The sequence below is a fragment of the Oncorhynchus nerka genome, linkage group LG24 (assembly GCF_034236695.1).
Source record: "Oncorhynchus nerka isolate Pitt River linkage group LG24, Oner_Uvic_2.0, whole genome shotgun sequence".
NCBI classification, from domain to species: domain Eukaryota; kingdom Metazoa; phylum Chordata; class Actinopteri; order Salmoniformes; family Salmonidae; genus Oncorhynchus; species Oncorhynchus nerka.
In genome coordinates this window covers 15,800,317-15,808,625 of record NC_088419.1, presented here as the reverse complement: position 1 = coordinate 15,808,625, position 8,309 = coordinate 15,800,317, and positions in this window count along the sequence as shown.

The following is an 8,309-nucleotide window of genomic DNA, read 5'->3' as shown; positions in this document are numbered from 1 at the left end:
ACAGGACCGTCGGGGACTTCCGGGATGACTTGGAGGCGAGGTGGAATCCCTGAACCTGCGAGTGAAATCGAATTTCCTCTCAATCGCCCATCGATAAGAATGGTCAAAGCGATGAGGGAGTCAAGATCCGTGGGTAAATCCTGAGCAGCAAGCTCGTCCTAAACCTCCTCCGAGATGCCGTGCAGGAACATGTAGAACAGTGCTTCCTTGTTCCACTTACTCTCCGCTGCCAATGTGGGGAAATTCACTGCATAGTCGGCCACTCCGCGGGTGTCCTCCCGGAGCTGGATTAGCTTCTGGGCAGCTTCTCTCCTAGAAAACAGGGCATCAAAAACCTTCCTCACCTCTCCCACGAACCCCTCCAGACTCACGCACAGGGCTGGCTGTTGTTCCCATACAGCGGTAGCCTAGGTGAGAGCCCTCCCAGACATCAGCATGATGAAGTAGGCTATCTTAGAGCGATCCGAGGGGAAGGAGAAGGGCTGAAGCTCAAAAATTAGGGCACACTGAGCTAAAAAAAAACACAGGTGCTCGGCTCTCCATTAAAGCGTTCTGGGGGAGGTCAACGGGGCTGCCGGGAAGGTGGAGTGGCCGGTGGGGCAGCGCTGCTAACCGCCAAGTTACTGAGGGGCGGTGGGGTTACCACCATGGCAGGCTGGCCCCCAGACAACCCGCGGAATTGCTCCAGCAGCATGTCCTACGCCCGGTCATGGCGCTCAGCCAAAGTTTGGACCCTCTCCATAAGACCACGAAGCAGCTCCTCGTCCCTACCAATGGAAGCTCCTTGGGAGGAGATGATATTCAATCAAGGTGGAAAACTGATTGGATTTTTAAAAAGTCATCAATTAATGAAGGGAATTTTGTTTTTTTCCACCCAACTTTTAACCTAAAGTCAATGACATGGTGACTTTTTTGATTGGTTTCATGTTGAATTCATTAATTGACAACTCAACCAAATGTAAATCAAAACAAGACGTTGGACTGATGTTTGTGCCCAGTGGGATAGCAGCCTTGGACACAGCATAACAGAGGAAAGTAGCTTTACAACCCACTCTCCCTTTAAGGTCATTCATACCACATGCAGACTCGATATTGTCAGGACCCGGTTACGAACCCGGGTCTCCGGAGTGAGAAAACAGTCACTTAACCAACTGAGCCACGAGTAGTCGGCAGAACCCAGAAGATGAGGCAGACACAGCAGTACTTGAGACGGTGTATTTAATGTAGTAAAAAGTGAAGTCCTTCAGGAACACATGTAACTCCACAACCTCAAAAGGAATTCCACAAGAACAAAGGTAATCCTCCAAGACAAAAAAGGTAAATCCACAAGGTGGTAGGTATAGCACAAAAAGCCTCAAAAGATACTCAAAAATAAATAAACAAGAACAAAAAACAGAATTCCACAAGAGCGTCCACCGGGATCAACAAGAGTTAACAGAATACTAGGGCTGGGTGCTAACATACAAACACAGAGCAAAGGACTGAGGAAAACAAAGGGTTTAAATACAATCAGGGGAAACGAGGCACAGGTGCAAATAATAATGGGGATCAAGGGAAAACAAAAGGTCAAAAGGCACAATGGGAGCATCTAGTGACCAAAAACCGGAACAACCCTGGCCAAATCCTGACAGAATCCCCCCCCTAGGAACGGCTCCTGACGTTCCTACCAGCTCTCTCAGGGTGGAGAGCCCTGAACTGACGAATGAGGTCAGGGTCCAGTATGTCTTTGGCAGGAACCCAGGAGCGCTCCTCGGGACCGTAGCCTTCCCAGTCCACCAGATACTGCCAGGACCGCTGCACCCGGCGGGAATCCAGTATCCGATGGACGGTATAAGCCGGCTGGCCTCCAATGACACGAGGCGGAGGGGGAGGTCTGTCTGCCGGGACAAGGGGAGAAAAACAACAGGTTTTAATAAGGAAATGTGAAATGTGGGATTAATCTTAAGGGATCTGGGTAAGTGTAGGCGATAAGAAACTGGGTTAACTCTCCTGGCAACCTTAAAGGGACCGATGTATTTTTGGGACAGCTTGCGAGACTCCACCCGTAGTGGCACGTCTCTTGTGGAGAGCCAGACTCTCTGGCCGGGCGCAGGGTAGGCCCGGGACGGCGACGTCTGTTGGCTTGTTGTTGGTACCTCTGTGAGGAACGCATAAGATTAAGACGGGTCTTCCTCCACATAAGCCGACAGCGTCTGACGAACTTCAAGGCTGAAGGCACTCTGACTTCTGCCTCCTGGTCCGGGAACAATGGAGGGGCATAGCCAAACTGACACTGTGCAAGGGACATACCAGTGGAGGAGCGCAAGGTGTTGTGCGCGTATTCGGCCCAAACAATGAAGGACGACCATGTGGACGGGTTGTTACGAGTCATACATCGGAGGGTGGCTTCCAGCTCTTGATTCATCCTCTCTGTTTGGCCGTTGGACTCTGGATGGTACCCTGAAGATAGACTGGCAGAAGCACCCATGAGTTGGCAGAAGGCCTTCCAAAACCTTGAGGCGAACTGGGGACCTCTGTCAGAAACCATATCTTGAGGAATGCCGAAGACTCGGAACACATGATTAATTACCAACTCAGCCGTCTCCTTGGCAGAAGGTAACTTAGTCAGAGGGACGAACCTGGCCGCCTTTGAAAACCTGTCGATATGACTAGGATAGTAGTATTGCCATGGGATGGAGGAAGGCCAGTAATAAAGTCCAACGAGATATGGGACCAGGGTCTGTGGGGAATAGGTAAAGGGTGAAGGAGTCCTTGAGGGCGGAGGTGAGAAGATTTGCCCTGGCAGCACACGGGGCAGGCATTGACGAAAGAGGCAACGTCTTCTCTTATGGTAGGCCACCAGAACTTACGCTGGATGAACTCCAAGGTGCGACCTACGCCCGGGTGACAGGTGAGGCGAGAGGAGTGCCCCCACAGAAGGACCTGAGTCCTCACTGCCTTGGGGACAAACAACCGATTGGCAGGACCCCTTTCGGGTCCGGTTCGATAGCTTGAGCTCGTCTCACGGTATCCTCAACTTGCCACGAAATCGGAGCCACGATCTTAGCAGCAGGAAGGACAGGCATGTCCGTGTCATCTCGAATGGCAGGAGCGTAGACTCGGGACAGGGCATCCGGTTTGAGATTCTTCGACCCGGGCCGATAGGTGAGGATAAACTGGAATCGATTGAAGAAAAGAGACCATCTAGCTTGTCTAGAGTTCAACCGCTTCGCCTGCTGGATATACTCCAGATTTTTGTGGTCCGTAAGCACTTGAAACGGGTGAGAAGCCCCCTCGAGCCAGTGTCTCCATTCCTTCAATGCCATCTTAACCGCTAGGAGTTCACGATCCCCCACATCGTAGTTCCTCTCAGCCGGGGTAAGCCGGTGAGAAGAAAGCGCACGGATGAAGCTTCTTGTCTTCACCCCTCTGAGACAGGACAGCTCCAACACCAACCTCTGAGGCGTCTACCTCCACCACAAACGGTTCATCCGTAGTCGGTAGTATCAGGATGGGAGCAGAGAGGACGCGCTGCTTGAGTCCTTGGAAGGCCGTCTCAGCTTCTCTTCCCCACAAAAACCTTGCATTGCCACCCTTGGTTAAAGCTGAGAGAGGGGCTGCCACCAAGCTGAAGTTCTTGATGAACTTGCGGTAAAAGTTTGTGAAGCCCAGGAAACGCTGAACTTCCTTAACGGATTTGGGGTGGGCCAATCCGCTACCGCCCCTACCTTCCTGGGGTCCATTTGGACTCGACCGGGTTCCACTACAAATCCCAGGAATTGTACTCGGGATGAATGGAATTCACATTTTTCCGGCTTAACGTACAGATGGCTGTCTAGGAGGCGTTTGAGTACTTGTCTGACATGCTTTGTGTGTTCTTGAAGAGAGCTCGAAAAGATGAGGATGTCATCCAAGTAAACAAACACAAATATGTTAAGCATATCCCTAAGCACATCGTTTATGAGCGCTTGGAACACCGCTGGGGCGTTGGTCAGGCCGAAGGGCATCACCAAGTATTCATAGTGACCAGTAGGCGTGTTGAACGAGGTCTTCCACTCGTCACCAGGTCTGATCCGCACAAGATGGTATGCGTTCCGCAGGTCAAGCTTAGTGAAAACAACTGCTTCCTGAGCAGCTCGAAGGCTGTGGCCATAAGGGGTAGCGGGTAACGGTTACGGACGGTTATGGCATTGAGTCCCCGGTAGTCGATGCAAGGACGTAATCCACCGTCTTTCTTGGCCACAAAGAAAAACCCTGCTCCCGCCGGGAGGTGGATGGACGCATGAGGCCTGCTTCCAGAGCGTCCTTGATGTAGGTATCCATAGCAGCTCGTTCGGGTGGAGATAGGGAAAAGATCCGACCCTGGGGGCAAGTGCCCGGAAACAGTTCGATGGGGCAATCATAAGGTCTATGGGGTGGTAGCATGGTGGCCCTCTGTTTGCTAAATACCAGTTTGAGGTCATGGTAACACTCGGGAACTCGGGTCAGGTCGATGGATTCTAAAGACTCGGGAGTAGAACTCGGGAATTCGGGAAATACATGTAGCTTGGCACGTAGGACCCCACTGCTTGATAGTGCCCACAGACCAGTCGATGTGAGGGTTATGGCTGTGAAGCCAGGGGTATCCAAGGACGAGAGGGAACTCGGAACAGGAGATCAAATGAAAGTTCATCAATTCCTTGTGTTGTGAAACTGAAAGTCGCAAGGAGGTAGTGACATAAGTGACAAGTCCAGATCCCAAAGGGCTTCCATCCAATGTAGTAACCCTCATGGGGTCACTTAGAGGTTCAAAGGGAACGCCATTCTCCTTCGCCCAGACACCATCCATGAAGTTACCTGCGGCTCCAGAGTCTACCAAGGCTTGAAGGTGAAGCTTGTGGTTGTCCCAGGAAAGGGTGACTGGAATGAGCAGACGGGAGTTGGACGGATGGGAGGAGGTTATGTTTCCCGTTACAGTTCCCCCGGTCTGTACGGGACAGAGCGTTTCCCTGGAGCCCGGGACACGTGGAACGGAAATGGCCCGGTTTGCCGCAATATAGACAGCGTCGCTCCCTCATCCGGCGGTCTCTCTCAGCCTGGGAGATGCGTCCAATCTGCATGGGTTCCGGTGGAGCCAGCGAGGATAAAGGTGGGGACTCGGAGCTGGGACTGATAGGGGCTAGAGGTCTACGGTTGAGTTCTCTCTCTCTCAGACGCTGGTCAATGCGTGAGGCCAACTTGATCAGGGACTCGAGATTGTCCGGTGGTTCCCGAGTGGCCAGTTCATCTTGGATAGTGTCGGAAAGGCCTTTCAGAAAGCACACAGTGAGCGCCTCGTTGTTCCAACCACTCGCTGCTGCCACCGTGCGGAACTGGATGGCATAGTCCGTCACGCTGCGCCGACCTTGGTGGAGAGTCAGGAGCTGTTTGGCTGAGTCAGGACCACTGCTTGGGCCTTGAAACACTCGTTTGAATTCCTCAGCAAAGGCAGAGTAGCTGGCACAGCAGGAACTATGGGCATCCCACACAGCAGTAGCCCAGGCCAGGGCTTTTTCCGACAGCAGGGTGATGATATATGCGATCTTAGACCGGTCGGTGGGGAACGACGAAGGTTGCAGCTCGAAGGAGAGAGAACATTGGGTGAGAAACCCTTTACAAGCACTTGGATCACCTGAGAACCGTTGGGGAGGTGGAAGACGAGGTTCAGCCAGAGGGTTAACTGCCATGGGTACGTGAATCTGAGGTACTGGGACGGGAACTGTTGCCGAGGTAAGTCGATCAGATATCTGCTTTATGGAAGTCAGCATCTCCGACAGAAGATGAGAATGTCTAGCCATTAAGGCCTCTTGCTGAACCAGGGCGGCTTCGTGGCGTTGGACAGTCTCCTGGTGGTGGGACAGCATGGCAACAAGGTCCTGGGAACTGGCTGCCTCTGGGTTCATTTTTGGCTCTGTGTTTCTGTCAGGACCCGGTTACGAACCCGGGTCTCCGGAGTGAGAAACAGTCACTTAACCAACTGAGCCACGAATAGTCGGCAGAACCCAGAAGATGAGGCAGACACAGCAGTACTTGAGACGGTGTATTTAATGTAGGAAAAAGTGAAGTCCTTCAGGAACACATGTAACTCCACAACCTCAAAAGGAATTCCACAAGAACAAAGGTAATCCTCCAAGACAAAAAAGGTAAATCCACAAGGTGGTAGGTATAGCACAAAAAGCCTCAAAAGATACTCAAAAATAAATAAACAAGAACAAAAAACAGAATTCCACAAGAGCGTCCACCGGGATCAACAAGAGTTAACAGAATACTAGGGCTGGGTGCTAACATACAAACACAGAGCAAAGGACTGAGGAAAACAAAGGGTTTAAATACAATCAGGGGAAACGAGGCACAGGTGCAAATAATAATGGGGATCAAGGGAAAACAAAAGGTCAAAAGGCACAATGGGAGCATCTAGTGACCAAAAACCGGAACAACCCTGGCCAAATCCTGACAGATATGCCTTATCATTCTGCTCTGATGAAATCCCACAGGCAGCAAAACTATATCTATTCAATGAATGATTAACCCTACTTTATTGGGAATGTTCCTCTCTCTCAGAAGTCTGTGACCAGTATATGACTTGAACAAGTTGATATTGGTGTCGGAACTGACATCCTTTTTTTCCTGCTGATGTAAAGGGCCTTCTCATAGAAGTAGTAGCCTATGTTATGTTATGTGTTGTTATATGTTATATATTATAGTATATGTTATGTTATATATTATAGTATATATTATAGTATATGTTATATATTATATGTTATGTGATATGTTATATATTATATGCTATGCTATATATTATATGTTATATGTTATAAATTATAGTATATGTTATGTTATATATTATATGTTATGTTAGGTTATATGTTGTAATATGTTATATATTATAGTATATGTTATATATTATATGTTATAGTATATGTAATGTTATATATTATAGTATATGTAATGTTATATATTATATGTTATAGTATATGTAATGTTATATATTGTATGTTATGTTATATGTTATAGTATATGTTATGTTATATATTGTATGTTATGTTATATGTTACATATTATAGTGTATGTTATGTTATATGTTATGTTATATATTATAGTATATGTTATGTTATATATTATATGTTATAGTATATGGTATGTGTTGTTATATATTATAGTATATGTTATATTATATATTGGATGTTATGTTATATGTTACATATTATAGTGTATGTTATGTTATATGTTATGTTATATATTATAGTATATGTTATGTTATATATTATATGTTTTGTTATATGTTACATATTATAGTATATGTTATGTTAAATATTATATGTTATGTTATATGTTATATATTATAGTATATGTAATGTTATATATTATATGTTATGTTATATATTATAGTGTATGTTATGTGTTGTTATATATTATATATTATAGTATATGTTATGTTATATATTGTATGTTGTTATATGTTACATATTATAGTGTATGTTATGTTATATGTTATGTTATTTTTATAGATTTGTTATGTTATATATTATATGTTATGTTATATGTTACATATTATAGTATATGTTATGTTAAATATGATATGTTATGTTATATTATATATATTATAGTATATGTAATGTTATGTATTATATGTTATGTTATATGTTATATATTATTTGTTATAGTATATGTAATGTTATATATTATATATTATGTTATATGTTGTTATATGTTATGTTATATGTTATATATTATAGTATATGTTATGTTATATATTGTATGTTATGTTACATATTATAGTATATGTTATGTTATATGTTATATATTATAGTATATGTTATATATTATAGTATATGTTATGTTATATGTTATATGTTGTTATATATTATATTATATGTTATGTTATATGTTGTATGGTGATTTTTTGACCCACCTCTACGCAGACGACACCATTCTGTATACTTCTGGCCCTTCTTTGGACACTGTGGTAAAATAAAATGCAAATTAATTACTTAAAAAGCATATAATGTGATTTTCTGGTTGTTTGGTTTAGATTCCGTCTCTCACAGTTGAAGTGTACCTATGATAAAAATTACAGACCTCTACATGCTTTGTAGGAAGTAGGAAGTAGTAGGAAAACCTGCTAAATCGGCAGTGTATCAAATACTTGTTCTCCCCACTGTATATATTACAGTATATGTTATGTTATATGTTGTTATATGTTATAGTATATGTTATCTTATATGTTATATCATGTTATATGTTATGTCTCTCAGCCCCCCCCGATCCCGGTGCACTCGCTAGCTGGGGTTTGGCTCCACTCATAGACCCGC